The sequence below is a fragment of the Amblyraja radiata genome, chromosome 40 (genome assembly GCF_010909765.2).
Source record: "Amblyraja radiata isolate CabotCenter1 chromosome 40, sAmbRad1.1.pri, whole genome shotgun sequence".
NCBI lineage: Eukaryota > Metazoa > Chordata > Chondrichthyes > Rajiformes > Rajidae > Amblyraja > Amblyraja radiata.
In genome coordinates, this window is record NC_045995.1 from 16,142,462 (window position 1) to 16,157,300 (window position 14,839).

The 14,839-nt window shown below is 47.6% G+C and overlaps 1 non-coding gene across 1 annotated transcript; it reads left to right on the top strand.

Annotated features, from left to right (window-relative positions):
- Window positions 1-231: 231 nt before the first annotated feature.
- Window positions 232-413, top strand: LOC116967654. Its single transcript, XR_004410300.1, has one exon. It is a non-coding gene; the product is annotated as a U2 spliceosomal RNA (small nuclear RNA).
- The last annotated feature ends 14,426 nt before the right edge of the window (window positions 414-14,839 follow it).

A 14,839-nucleotide genomic window follows, 5' to 3' on the forward strand; every position in this document is an offset into this window, starting at 1 on the left:
GCAGACGTTACAAGGCCTTCTACGCCCGAACCTCCAGACTCAGAAACAGCTTTATTCCAAGAGCTACAGCGGCTCTGAACCGGCCCTGCTGAGTGCCCCCCACCCACCCCCCTGGACAGTCTCTCTCGGATGGTCACGACACACAGCTTATTTATTTATTTTATTTTTATTTTTCATCGGTTGGAGCTGCATACTAAACCTCGTTGCACTGACGTGCAATGACAATAAAAGATATTATTATTATTATTGAATAAAGTCTATTTTGAAATTAAACAGTTTAATATCTGATACGTCCCTTATCTAGGGACCATATATTAAATTGATTTTTGGAACAGGGAGATGGAATAGGGGCTTGCTCCGTCCACTCCACGCATCAACCCAGTATTACAGCCTCTGGGAACGGTGCACTTCCCTTTTGGGAGATTTTCAAAGTTCAAAAGAAAAGACAAAACTTCCTCTTCACCTTTGCATAAAAGCTGCATAAGTGATGCCCTCTCTCATTCTGTGTGTGTGTGTGTGTGTGTGTGTGTGTGTGTGTGTGTTGACGGGACCACTCAAGTTAAATGCCTTCCTTTATTTCAAGGGAAAAGAGGAGGACGCTGCTCGCATTTCAACCCAAATGCAACTGAAACTTCCAGGAAGGAGAAAAAAATCTTCAGCAAAATGTTCAAAGTCACAATTGCCGGCTCTGCCAATCAAGTGGTCACAGCGAGCACCGCTATGGTAAGATTCACTGACTCTGTGATGGGGGCAGGGGTGAATTTAGCTCCTTCACACCAGTGAGCGGCTGCAGGGCGAGCCATGGCTTGGTCAATGTGGCGGACCCGTCTCCCCGACAGAAGCCCTGGCCGCACGTTCTGGGAGTGGGGACGGGATGGAAGCCGGCACACTGCGCACGGCTGTGTATTGGCAAGGTGTCTTTCTGCAGTTCTTTCTAAAACACTTTGTCTACTCCACTGCGAAATCTCAAGGTATGCCTACTTTGAAGAAGTTCCATAGATGCTGCTGCATCCCACCCGCTGAGTTTCTCCAGCATTTTTGTGTACCTTTGATTTTCCAGCATCTGCAGTTCCTTCTAAAACACTTTGTCTGTCTGTGGCGGTGGGATGACTGGCTCTGGAGGGTGGGCGGGCTTGCACTGTCGCCAGTGTGCCTGGGTGGGCAGCGCCAGAGGTCATGACAAGGCCAGCCACCTTTGTGGGTTTGTCACGAGCCAGGTTTAAGGCTGAGGAGGAGAGGCAGCAGCAAGCAGCTGGCTGGCTGGTGGAGGGGAAAGGCAAGGCCAGGTGAGCATAAGCAGAGTTTTGTGCTGGAGGTGATTTTTGCAAGAGGCTCTGAGAAGCCTCTCACGAGACTGCATGAAGTCTTCAGGAATTAATTGGAAAGCTAAAGAAAGGAGAGGGGAAGAAAGCAATCCATGATTGGGCTACGAAACCCGTGTTCCTGTGCCCACTGGAGATGTGGTTCTGTTGCAAAATTTACTTTGTGTTGACAGAGATGAGGCGATGAGCCAGTGGATGTGTATCTGGACTTTCAAAAAGCCTTTGACAAAGTCCCACACAAGAGATTACTGTGCAAAATTCGAGCATATGTTATTGGGGGTAGCAGGCCCACATGAAGCTTTTCAAAAAGGGGGGTGGCATGACAGGATTACAAACATTTTAATGTGAAATAATGTGCTTTCTGCGCACATCACGAGCGCGAAGCGTGAAGCCCCTCGATGCCGGGATCCAGGGCCCACTTAAGCTCTGGGGTTTTAGATGCTCAATGATGCATTCTGAGCATTATTTTGGAGCATTTTTGCACCAAATTTATGACCAATATTTCAGAATTTAACAGGAATCTGAGGTAGTTTTTTCACACAAAGGGTAGTGGGTGTATGGAACGAGCTGCCAGAGGAGGTAGTTAAGGCTGGGACTGGGACTTTAAGAGACATTTGGACACGTACATGGATAGGACAGATTTAGATGGATATGGGCCAAGCGTGTGTGAGTGGGACATGTTGGTCGGTGTGGGCAAGTTGGGCTGAAGGGTCTGTTTCCACACTGCATCTTTTCATGACTAAAACGTGAAGAAGAAAAATGCATGTAGATAAGTAGAGCAGATTTGACAGAGGAGTGAAATGTAAAGGCAGAGAGAGGTTTATGGGTGGAAAGGAACATAGGAAAGGAGGGGGGAGAGTGGGCTTGGGCAGATGGGTGAAGGGAAAATAGACAGAAAATGCTGGAGTAACTCAGTGGGTCAGGCAGCATCTGTGGAGAACATGGATAGGTGATGTTTCACAGAGTGCTGGAGTAACTCAGTGGGTCAGGCAGCATCTGGAGAACATGGATAGGTGATGTTTCACAGAGTGCTGGAGTAACTCAGTGGGTCAGGCAGCATCTCTGGAGAACATGAGTCTGGAGCCGGGTCCTGGAGCCAGGAGTGCGGTCGGAGACGGGGCCGGGAACCAGTAAGCCCACTACAACCCCCTCCCCGACAGCCCCCTCCCCCACACCCACAACCTCCCATACCACCCTCCTCTCCCCCCACACCCCCTCCCCAACCGCAGACCCCCACATCCTCCCCAACCACACAAGCCCCATCCACCCACAACCCCCCAGCCCACACAAAACTCCCTCCCCCCTCAACCCCCCACCTGCCCCCTATCCCCCGTCCTCACACCCCCACCAATACACCTCCCTCCCCCCACAACCACCGCCGTAAATGAAAATTAAGGATGTTTCATTCTAAATACATTTAATATAAAATAATTATAAATAATTTAAAACACTATAAACATTTATGACAGAAATTGACATTGTTGCGGAAAATCAACTTTGTCTGTCATTGGATCTATAGCTTCCTTTGGAACAGACAACAGAGGGTGAAGATACATAACACCACATCTCACCCTCTGCACCTCAGTACAGGAGCCCCTCAGGGCTGCGTCTTGTCACCCTGGTTATTCTCACTCTACACAAATCAACGCACATCCCAGTATAGTTCAGTCAAAATATATAAATACGCAGACGACACAACCATCATAGGTCTCATCTCTAACAACAACGAAACAGAATACCGCACTCAAACACACAAAGCAGTCACTTGGTGTACAGATAATAACCTCCTACTCAACACATCAAAAACACATGAACTTACCATTGATCTCAGACGTAAGGCACAACCCAAGACCCCCCTACTCATCTCCGGCGAACCAATATCCACCACTGACTCATTCAAATTTCTTGGCACCCACATAAGCAATAACCTCAAGTATATTCTGGATGGCCCCAGTTGCTATTCACCCGCAGTTCAATGAATTTGTAAACGACAGCATCTTTATTCTACAAAGCAAAAAAACATGACAACAGATCAGGGAACCTGTGCTTCAGTATGAAAGTACTGTAGGCAGGAGAGAAGATGGATTAGCTACAAACCAGCCCTAAAACATCCTGCTGATCATGGATGTCAGGACATTCTATTCAATTACATACAGCATAGATAACAAGCCTTTTATCATGGACAAGGGAGATGTTTTTGAGGTATGAGAGGAACATGGATCTCAAATGACAGCAGGAAATACTGGGAGCAACAGCTTTACTCCATGTAGCATCGTGGATGGGGAGAGAACAAGCTTACTTACACAGGCTTGCTATGTGGCAACTGACAAATTTTGAATAAAGTGGCCATGAAAAATAAACTTCTATTCTGGAAAGATAAAATGCTGGAGTAACTCAGTGGGTCGGCAACATTCCTGGACCTGCCTGACCTGCTGAGTTACTCCAGCATTTTGTGTCTTTCCTCGGTAAACCAGCATCTGCTGGTTCTTGTTTCTACAATCTGTAATCTGGATTGGTTCAGCAAGTTTGATGTAGATGCTTCAAGTAGATCAGCCACCGATCCAGCTCTCCTCGGTTTTCCTATGTTTGCATCTGAAAATATGTTTATCATCGACCAGATTGTATGAATGGTCAATTTAAAAAAGTATCTCTGCGCACCTGCTGCCTGACCCGAGTATTTCTAGCATTGTGTTTCAGTCCTCCATCACCTGCAGATTTGCAATTTTCTATTTGTAACTTGTCATTTGTTCCAGTCAATACAATATTTGCCATAATATGTCTGAAGAAGGGTCTCAAACCGAAACACCTCTCATTCCTTCTCTCCAAAGATGCTGCCTGTCCCACTGAGTTACTCCTGCATTTTGTGTTCATCTTCGGTGTAAAGCATCTGCAGCATCAACATTTTCTTCTTACACAATGCACAAACTCCTCCCAAACATATTTAATTTTCAGCAAAAGACACATGTGAGAGAACTTACTGACAGTCCCTGATCCCTTGGTGCAGGGGCGGAAATCTTGGGGTACAGGATTGTTCTCCCCCCCCCCCCCCCCCATGCTTTGAGAGGTGGGGGACAAACCTCCCCCCAATGTTTTGTCATCCGGACTTTATCAGCCGCTTTCTAAGGGCAGAATCTGCCCGTTCACGGGGTCTTTCAGCGTCCGTTGCAGCATGAAATCAAACTGCTGCATCGAGGCGATCAAGGCTCCCGATGATGAAGCCTCCGCCGGCCGATGAAAGACCCCGTGAACGGGCTGATTCAAGCCCACGGCCGAAGCCTCGCACTAATGCGTCTCGCTCTCTCCTCCAACCTTGACTCAGAGGTGATTCGCTACAGCGTGGAGTCAGCACCCAATGAGCAGAGGGAACTAGGACCGGGTCACTGCCAGGGATGCGTTTCTCTATCTGGAAGGTGGATGGTCTGCTGTGGCTTCTGGCAGGTACACAGAGAGAGAGGCCACTCGGACCACACGTTGCTGCTGTCTCAGCGCCATTGTCCATTAAAAATAAAACATTATAATTTAAATATGTGGAAATAAACTACCAGAGTAAAAAGAGGCTACAGACGTTTGGCTGTTTAGTAGAGTTACTACTCGTGGAAAAATACTGTTTTTATGTCTGGCTGTGGCCCAGACAAAACCTGCCCCAGACAGGACAAAGCAAGCCACCAGAGTGTAGGAGCAGAGGCAGCACGGTGGTGCAGAGTAGAGCTACGGCCTTACAGCACCAGAGACCTGGGTTCAATCCTGACTACCGGTCGGTGTAAGGGTGATGGTTGGTCTCCACGGACTCGGTGGGCCGAAGAGCGTTTTTCCACGCTGTACCTCGAAACTGAAAACAACGTTGACCTGTTTCACGCAGCAACCCCCCCCCCCCCCGGGTCTGCTCCTTCTCCAATCCTGGCTGGAAACACAGCATCAGTGTTATACTGCTCACAGCTCAGCCACAGGCAAACCTGGTGCCGTGCCACACCCCAGGGGCATCTTGATGCATCAGCAGATACTGTGGCCGACAATATCAACACCGAAACATTTGTGGCGTGACGCGGCGTGATGATGTATGAATCGCGGTGTTTTTACAAGTGTTGCAACATTTTTTTGTCGTCGCTGGATTTTGAAATGTTCAAAATGTTTTGGCGACACTGATATGATGCCGGCAGTCGCCGAAAAAGATCGCCAAGTGGGACAGGCCCTTAAATGAGTTATTTATCTCTATCGTTGTGAGCAGTTGATGCAGTCTGGAAACTGCCACAGCTCAGCTCTGTACCTTTCCACAGCTGATTCCATTTCCTTCATCTTCTGCAACAACATCTAGGAATAGAAATTAAAAACAAGTTTATTTTTAAGTTTGGAGGCTTTTTAATTCTACTCGCAGCTACTTATTTCACAACATACACGTCAAAGTTACAAATATGTGATGCAGAAAGTCACTTTTCCATACTTCATATTTCCTTATAACATAGGCCATTTCAACACATCAAATCAATGCCAGCTCTCACAAATTTTCCTTGCAACTAGTTCCTCACAAATTCCCATCAATTGCCCGCAGAATCCATCATTCAATGTAAAGCAAACTTCACTGAACTGTAGCAGCTTAACATCCAGAGGATGGGAAATGCAGGGAATTCTCTGCCCAAGTGGCTACGGAGACCAGTCCTTGAGACCAGTTCAACACCGAGGTGACTGGCCTTGATATTACAGAATTGATAATATGGCGTAGGTAAATGGTAGTGTTATATGTTATATGGTTATATGGCGTTAAATGGTGCCGAGATAAACGGTCTGACTGAGAGGTGGAGCAGCTGTGGGGCAGCACGGTGGTGCAGCGGTATAGTTGCTGCCTCACAGCACCAGAGGCCCAGGTTCAATCCCGACTACGGGTGCTATCTGTACGGAGTTTGTACGTTCTCCCCGTGACCTGCGTGGTCTTTCTCCAAGTGCTCCAGCTTCCACCCACACTCCAAAGACGTCCAGGTTTGTAGGCTAAATAGCTTAGTAAAATTGTAAATTGTCCCTAGTGTGTGCAGGATAGTGGTAGGGTGTGTGGATCACTGGTCAGCGTAGACTTTCCACGCTGTATCTCTAAAACAAAACCAAAAAAGACTAAAAGCAGCTATATCAGGCATAGTGCGAAGGAACCATGCTTGGACCAGAGGCCTTAGCCTCAGAATAAAAGGACGTTCCTTTGGGAAGGAGATGAGGAGGAATTTCTTTAATCAGAGGGTGGTGAATCTGTGGAATTCACTGCCACAGTTGGCTGTGGATCTTTTTAAGGAAGAGATAGATAGATTATTGATTAGTATGGGTGTCAGGGGTTATGGGGGGGGAAGGCAGGGGAATGGAGTTAAGAGGGTAAGATAGATCAGCCATGATTGAATGGAGGAATAGACTTGATGGCCTCATTCAGCTCCTATCACTTATGAACCATGACTCCCTGTGCCCTCTCTACCCCTACTCCCACACTAGCACCAGCTCTCTCTCCCCGCACCCACCTTGGTATTTCAACCAACTGCCCGCAGCGCCGGCTCCATCCGCTCCTCATGCATCTGCTGGATGGCGGCGATGTCAGCCTGGAAGCAAACACACGCAGCATTACACTCACCAGGGGCACGTGCCCACCCCACCTCTGTCCAACACAGAGCCAGAGCCTTTGTAGACAGTGAATACCAAATGTGTGCAGATTGGTAGGTTAATTGGCCGCGGTAAATTGCCTCTTCCATGTCGGCAAGTGGAGAATCTGGGGGGGGAGGGGATTGAAGACAATATGGAAAGAATAAAGTTCAGTTTAGTTTATTGTCACGTGCGCAGTGAAAAGCTTCTGTGGCGTGTTATCCAGTCAGCACAAAGATTTTGCTCGCCCTTGCTAACAATTTTGCTAGCCCTTGCTGTCTCCTCCCCTTCCTTAACCCTCTAGCTGTCTCCTCCCACCCTCCCATCCGCCCGCCCTCGGGCTCCTCCCCCTCCTCCCCTTTCCTTCTTTCTCCCACCCCCCATCAGTCTGAAGAAGGGTTTCGGCCCGAAACGTCGCCTATTTCCTTCGCTCCATAGATGCTGCTGCACCCGCTGACTTTCCCCAGCAATTTTGTGTACCAGCACAAAGACAATACATTATTACAATCGGGGCATTTACAGTGTATAGATATATTAAGAGTACAGAATCTTTATGTCCCTGTTCGGTTGAAAGGAAATAGTAAAAATTGGAAAGAGCCATGGTTTTCAAGGGAAATTGGACACAGTTCGGAAAAAGAGAGAGATCTACAATAATTATAGGCAGCATGGAGGTGAGGAGGAGGTGCTTGAGTATAAAGAATGTAAAAAGAATCTTAAGAAAGAAATTAGAAAAGCTAAAAGAAGATATGAGGTTGCTTTGGCAAGTAAGGTGAAAGTAAATTCAAAGGGTATTTACAGCTATATTAATAACAAAAGGATAACAAGGAATAACATTGGTCCATTAGAGAGTCAGAGTGGACAGCTATCTGCAGAGCCAAAAGAGATGGGGGAGATATTGAACCATTTCTTTTCTTCGGTATTCACCAAGGAGAAGGATATTGAATTATGTGAGGTAAGGGAAACAAGTAGAGTAGCTATGGAAACTATGAGATTCAAAAAAGAGGAAGTACTGACTCTTTTGAAAAATATAAAAGTGGATAAGACTCCAGGTCCGGACAGGATATTCCCTAGGACATTGAGGGTAGTTAGTATAGAAATAGCAGGGGCTATGACAGAAATATTTCAATTGTCATTAGAAACGGGAATAGTGTCGGAGGATTGGCGTACTGCGCATGTTGTTCCATTGTTTAAAAAGGGTTCTAAGTAAACCTAGCAATTATAGACCTGTTAGTTTGACGTTAGTGGTGGGCAAATTAATGGAAAGGATACTTAGAGATAATATACAGTGGCTTGTAAAAGTTTTCATACCCCTTGAACTTTTCTACATTTGTCACGTTACAACCACGAACGTAAATGTATTTTATTGGGATTTTATGTGATAGACCAACACAAAGTGGCGCATAATTGTGAAGTGGAAGGAAAATGATACATGGTTTTCAAATCTTTTTACAAATAAAAAACTGAAAAGTGTGGCGTGCAAACGTATTCAGCTATGATACCCCTAAATAAAATCCAGTGCAACCCATTGCCTTCAGAAGTCACCTAATTGGTTAATAGAGCCCACTTGTGTGTAATCTAATCTCAGTATAAATACAGCTGTCCTGTGAAGGCCTCAGAGATTTGTTAGAGAACATTAGTGAACAAACAACATCATGAAGCCCAAGGAACACACCAGACAGGTCAGGGATAAAGTTGTGGAGAAGTTTAAAGCAGGGTTAGGTTATAAAAAAATATCCCAAGCTTTGAACATCTCACGGAGCACTGTTCAATCCATCATCCGAAAATGGAAAGAGTATGGCACAACTGCAAACCTCCCAAGACACGTCCACCTAAACTGACAGGCCGGGCAAGGAGAGCATTGATCAGAGAAGCAGCCAAGAGGCCCATGGTAACTCTGGAGGAGCTGCAGAGATCTACAGCTCAGGTGGGAGAATCTGGCCACGGGACAACTATTAGTCGTGCACTTCACAAATCGGACCTTTGTGGAAGAGTGGGAAGAAGAAAGCCATTGTTGAAAAAAAGCCATAAGAAGTCCCGTTTGCAGTTTGCCACAAGCCATGTGGAGGACACAGCAAACATGTGGAGGAAAGTGCTCTGGTCAGATGAGACCAAAATCGAAGTTTTTGGCCTAAATGCAAAATGCTATGTGTGGCGGAAAACTGACACTGCACTTCACCCTGAACACACCATCCCCACTGTGGAACATGGTGGTAGCAGCATCATGCTGTGGGGATGCTTTTCTTCAGCAGGGACAGGGAAGCTGGTCAGAGTTGATGGGAAGATGGATGGAGCCAAATACAGGGCAATCTTGGAAGAAAACCTGTTAGAGTCTGCAAAAGACTTGAGACTAGGGCGGAGGTTCACCTTCCAGCAGGACAACAACCCTAAACATACAGCCAGAGCTACAATGGAATGGTTTATATCAAAGCATATTCATGTGTTAGAATGGTCCAGTCAAAGTCCAGACCTAAATCCAATTGAGAAACTCTGGCAAGACTTGAAAATTGCTGTTCACAGACGCTCTCCATCCAATCTGACCGAGCTTGAGCTATTTTGCAAAGAAGAATGGGCAAAAATCTCAGTCTCTAGATGTGCAAATCTGGTAGAGACATACCCCAAAAGACTTGCAGCTGTAATTGCAGTGAAAGGTGGTTCTACAAAGTATTGACTCGGGGGGCTGAATACTTTTGCACGCCACACTTTTCAGTTTTTTATTTGTAAAAAAATTTGAAAACCATGTATCATTTTCCTTCCACTTCACAATTATGCACCACTTTGTGTTGGTCTCTCATAAAATCCCAATAAAATACATTTATTAGTTTGTGGTTGTAACGTGACAAAATGTGGAAACGTTTAAGGGGCATGAAAACGTTTGCAAGCCATATATAAGCATCTGGATAAACAGGGTCTGATTAGGAACAGTCAACATGGATTTGTGCCTGGAAGGTCTTGTTTGGCTAATCTTGTTGACTTCTTTGAAGAGGTTTCTCAGGAAATTGATGAGGGTAAAACAGTGGATGTTGTCTATATGGACTTCAGTAAGGTCTTTGACAAGGTTCCTCATGGAAGGTTGGTTAAGAAGGTTCAATTGTTGGGTATTAATGGTGGAGTAGCAAAATTGATTCAACAGTGACAGAATGGGAGATGCCAGAGTAATGGTGGATGGATGTTTGTCAGGTTGGAGGCCGGTGACTAGTGGGGTGCCACAGGGATCTGTGTTGGGTCCACTGTTGTTTGTCATGTACATCATTGATCTGGATGATGGTGTGGTAAATTGGATTAGTAAGTATGCAGATGATACTAAGATAGGTGGTGTTGTGGATAATTAAGTAGATTTTCAAAGTCTACAGAGAGATTTAGGCCATTTGGAAGAGTGGGCTGAAAGATGGCAGATGGAGTTTAATGCTGATAAGTGTGAGGTGCTACATCTTGGCAGGACAAATCAAAATAGGACGTACATGGTAAATGGTAGCGAATTGAGGAATGCAGTTGAACAGAGGGATCTAGGAATAACTGACCACAGTTCCCTGAAGGTGGAATCTCATGTAGATAGGGTGGTAAAGAAAGCTTTTGGTGTGCTGGCCTTTATAAATCAGAGCATCGAGTATAGAAGTTGGGATGTAATGTTAAAATTGTACAAGGCATTGGTGAGGCCAATTCTGGAGTATGGTGTACAGTTTTGGTTGCCTAATTATAGAAAGGATGTCAACAAAATCGAGAGAGTACAGAGGAGATTTACTAGAATGTTGCCTGGCATTCAGCACCTAAGTTACAGAGAAAGGTTGAACAAGTTAGGCCTTTATTGTTTGGAGCGCAGAAGGTTAAGGGGGGACTTGATAGAGGTCTTTAAAATGATGAGAGGGATAGACAGAGTTGACGTTGATAAGCTTTTCCCATTGTGAGTAGGGAAGATTCAAACAAGAGGACATGATTTGAGAATTAAGGGACAGAAGTTTAGGGGTAACATGAGGGGGAACTTCTTTACTCAGAGAGTGGTATTCAATTCAATTCAATTCAATTCAAATTTATTGTCATTGCACAAATACGAGTACAGGTACAACAAAATACAGTTTAGTGTCTGGTCATAATGCAAGATAGTAGAAATAAAAATACTGGTTAACAATGTGTGGACTGTGGATGAATTAAACTGGTACATAGGCAAATAAATGTATACAAATGGGAGAGTCTAAAGATAGCTAGCGACGGGACTGTGAGTTCAGCAGTGTAACGGTGTTATTGAAAAAGCTGTTCCTCATCCTGCTTGTGTGAGACCTGAGGCTCCTGTACCGCCTCCCTGATGGGAGGAGGGCAAATAGTCCATGGTTAGGGTGAGAGGGGTCCTTGATGATTTTCCCGGCCCGTCTCAGACACTGTTTGCGGTGGAGGGCATCCATGGCAGGGAGCGTGGGCACCGATGATGTACTGTGCGGTTTTCACCACCCGTTGCAGTGCCTTCCTGTCGGCTGTGGTGCAGCTGCTGTACCATACCATGAAGCAGGTGGTCAGGATGCTTTCGATGATACAGCAGTAGAAATTGGACAGGATCTGGGGGGACAGGCGAGCTTACTCGAGCCTCCTCAGGAAGTAAAGGCGCTGCTGTGCCTTTTTGATCAATTTGGTGGTATTTAGGGACCAGGACAGATCCTCTGAGATGTGTACGCTGAGGAATTTGTAGTTGGAGACCCGCTCCACCTCAGTCCTGTTTATTTGGATGGGGGTATGTCTGCCACCTCTGGTCTTCCTGTAGTCAACGATGATTTCCTTCATCTTAGAGTTGAGGACGAGGTTATTGTTGGTACACCAGGCTGCCAGGTGCTGGACCTCCTCCCTCTAGTCTGATTCGTTGTTGTCACTGATCAGTCCCACCACCGTGGTGTCATCGACAAATTTTATGATGGCGTTGGAGCCATACTTAGGGACGCAGTCATGGGTGAAGAAGCAGTAGAGGAGAGTTCAGTGTTATAGTGGAGGAGGTGAGGTTGATGATCCTAACAGACTGGTCTGTTGGTGAGGAAATCCAGTGTCCAATTGCAGAGGGAGGTGGTGATGCCAAGTCCGCTGAGTTTGGTGATCAAGCTGGCGGGGATGACAGTGTTAAAGGCGAGCTGAAATCAATGAACAGCAACCTGATGAAGGTATTATTGCTGTCCAGGTCGGTCAGCGCGGAGTGTAGGGCCGCAGATATGGCGTCCTCTGTAGACCTGTTGGGCCGGTAGGCAAACTGATGGGGGTCCAGTGTGGGGGGGGAGGCTGGCTTTAAGGTGAGCCAAGATCAGCCGCTTAAAGCACTTCGCGATGACGGGGGTGAGTGCCACTGGGCGGAAGTCGTTGAGACTCCCTGAAGCTGACTGTTTGGGCACTGGCACAATGGTTGAGGTCTTGAGGCAAGTAGGGACGACACCCTGGGCCAGTGACAGGTTGAAAATGTCAGTGAAGACCAGGGATAGTTGTCCAGCACATGCCCTGAGCACACGCCCGAGGATGCCATCGGGGCCGGCAGCTTTGTGCTCCTTCACCTTGCTCAGTGCATCTTGTACAGCAGAGGTGGAGAGACTGAGGGGTTGTTCGTTCGGGAGTGTGGAATGAGCTTCCAGTGGAAGTGGTGGAGGCATAAAATAAATTGGATACATATATGGACGGGAAAGGAATGGAGGGTTATGGTCTGAATGCAGGTAGATGGGACTAGGGGATAATAAGTGTTCGGCACGGACTAGAAGGGCTGAGTTGGCCTGTTTCCGTGCTGTAATTGTTATATGGTTATATGATAAGAGAATGACGTTTAGTGCAAGGTAAAGATAGTAAAGTCCGATTAAAGATCGTCCGAGGGTCACCAATGAGGTAGATAGTAGTTCAGGACTGCTCTCTAGTTGTGTTAAACTTATTCAGTTGTCAAATAACAAATGGATTAATTAGTGCAAATAGGGGATCGATGGTCAGCGTGGACTCAGTGGGTCAAAGATTCTGTTTCCATGCCATCTCTCTCAATGACTACCAGGCAGATTAAGCAACAGGTTAACTAACAGCTGTATTTCCTCCTGCATCAATCACAGTTCTGCTCACCCCCCTATGGACAGACTCTACACATCACTGCCAGGCAAAGGTGGGGGAAGAGGCCAAGCTGCCAACATTTGACACTCACCTGCACCCTTTCCAGCGACTCGAAGGGCAGCATATCCCAAAGCTCCTCCAGTCTCTGAAGGGTTACCTTGCCCAGCAGCTTGATGCCGTGGGCTGGTGTCGGCAAAAGAGGGAGGCCAGGGCTCGAAATTAGAGGTTGCCCGGGTGCCATTGACCACTCAAAGTGCAGCCGGGCAACCTAAATGCCGACTCATTTTGCCCGGCTTGGCAATCGAACACCGGTTTATACCGATAGACACAAAAAACTGGAGTAACTCCGCGGGTCAGGCAGCATCTCTGGAGAATAGCAACGTGACGCTTCGTGTCGGCGGCGGCGGCAGCTGTATACGTCTAGTATCTTTGATTGTGGGGCAAAGATACTAGGTGCGTGGTGACTAAGGGTGGAAGCGAATGACGGGCTTCGAACAGCGGCAACAGCGGCTCCATCGCCTCCTCCTCCCGCTCCCCGCCCGGCGGAAGGAACCCCCCTCTCTCCCTCCTCCCGGCCTCGGCGTGTGAGAGGGGTTGTGAATGCTCTGTTGGCGGATTTGCAAACAGCGGCCGCTATCGCCCTGATAACGGCGACTGCCTGCAAATCCGCCAACGGCGCTTTCACAACCCCTTCCGCACACCGAGGCCGGGAGGAGGGAGAGGGAGGCGGAGGCCTCCTTCCGCCGTCTGAAGCAGTTGCACGACAGATCCTATAGCTAGAGGATCTTTGAGCTGCACCGCTCGGCCCCGCACCTTCCTGTCGGCTGGCGGAGGGGGGGAGGCGGTGGCGTGGAGGCTGCGGCACTTTGGCGTTGGACATGGACGGCCAAGGCAGCGGGGCGATGTTGTCCGAGGAGCGCTGACCTTCCTTCCTCCCCACCTCCTCTGCACCTTCCACCCCTCCCTCTCTCTCTCTCTCTCTCGCTCTTGTACACCCCCCTCCACCCCTCTTATCCTGGGACCCTTCCTCTCCATCCCGCACTGATCCCCATTCCCTCCTCCTCTATTCAGTCCTCACTGACATCCCATGTGCTCCCTTCCCCATTTACCCCCCCCCCCCCCAATCTATTCATCACCCTACCCACCTCGCATTCAATCTCCTGCCACCCCCCATCCATCCTACACTGGTCCCCCTATTCATTTGTACTGACCTCCCTTCCCATCCATCCTGCACTTCTCCCCCCATTCATACTGCACTGATCCACCCATTCATCCCGTACTGACCCACCCTCCATTTACCCTGCACCAAACCCCCCATCCATCCTGTATTGATCTCCCCATTCATCTTTTACTGATCCTCCATTCATCCTGTACTGATCCCCTCATGCATCCTGTAGTGATTTCCCATTTATCCTGCACAGACCCTCCGATCCACAGTCCTGCCCCCCCCCCCCCAATTCATCCTGTACTGATACACCCATTCATCCTGTGCTGACCCCGCCCCCCAATCCATCCTGTGTAGATCCCCCCCATTCAAGAATGGGGGGAACAGTTTGAAGAAGGGTCTCGACCCGAAACGTTACATATTTCCTTAGCTCCTTAGATGCTGCCTCACCCGCTGAATTTCTCCAGCATTTTTGTCTACCCCATTCATCCTGTACTGATCCCACCCCCATCCTTCCCGTACTGATCCCCCCATTCAACACCACTGACATCTCCCCTCACAATTTTACATACTCCAACCAACACGTAATAATTCACCTGCCTCAATCCATCCATTCCGCACCGATTGCCTTCTCAACCCCCTCCCCCCGCCATATATCCATCCCGCACTGATTCACACACCCCCTGACCCTATTGTG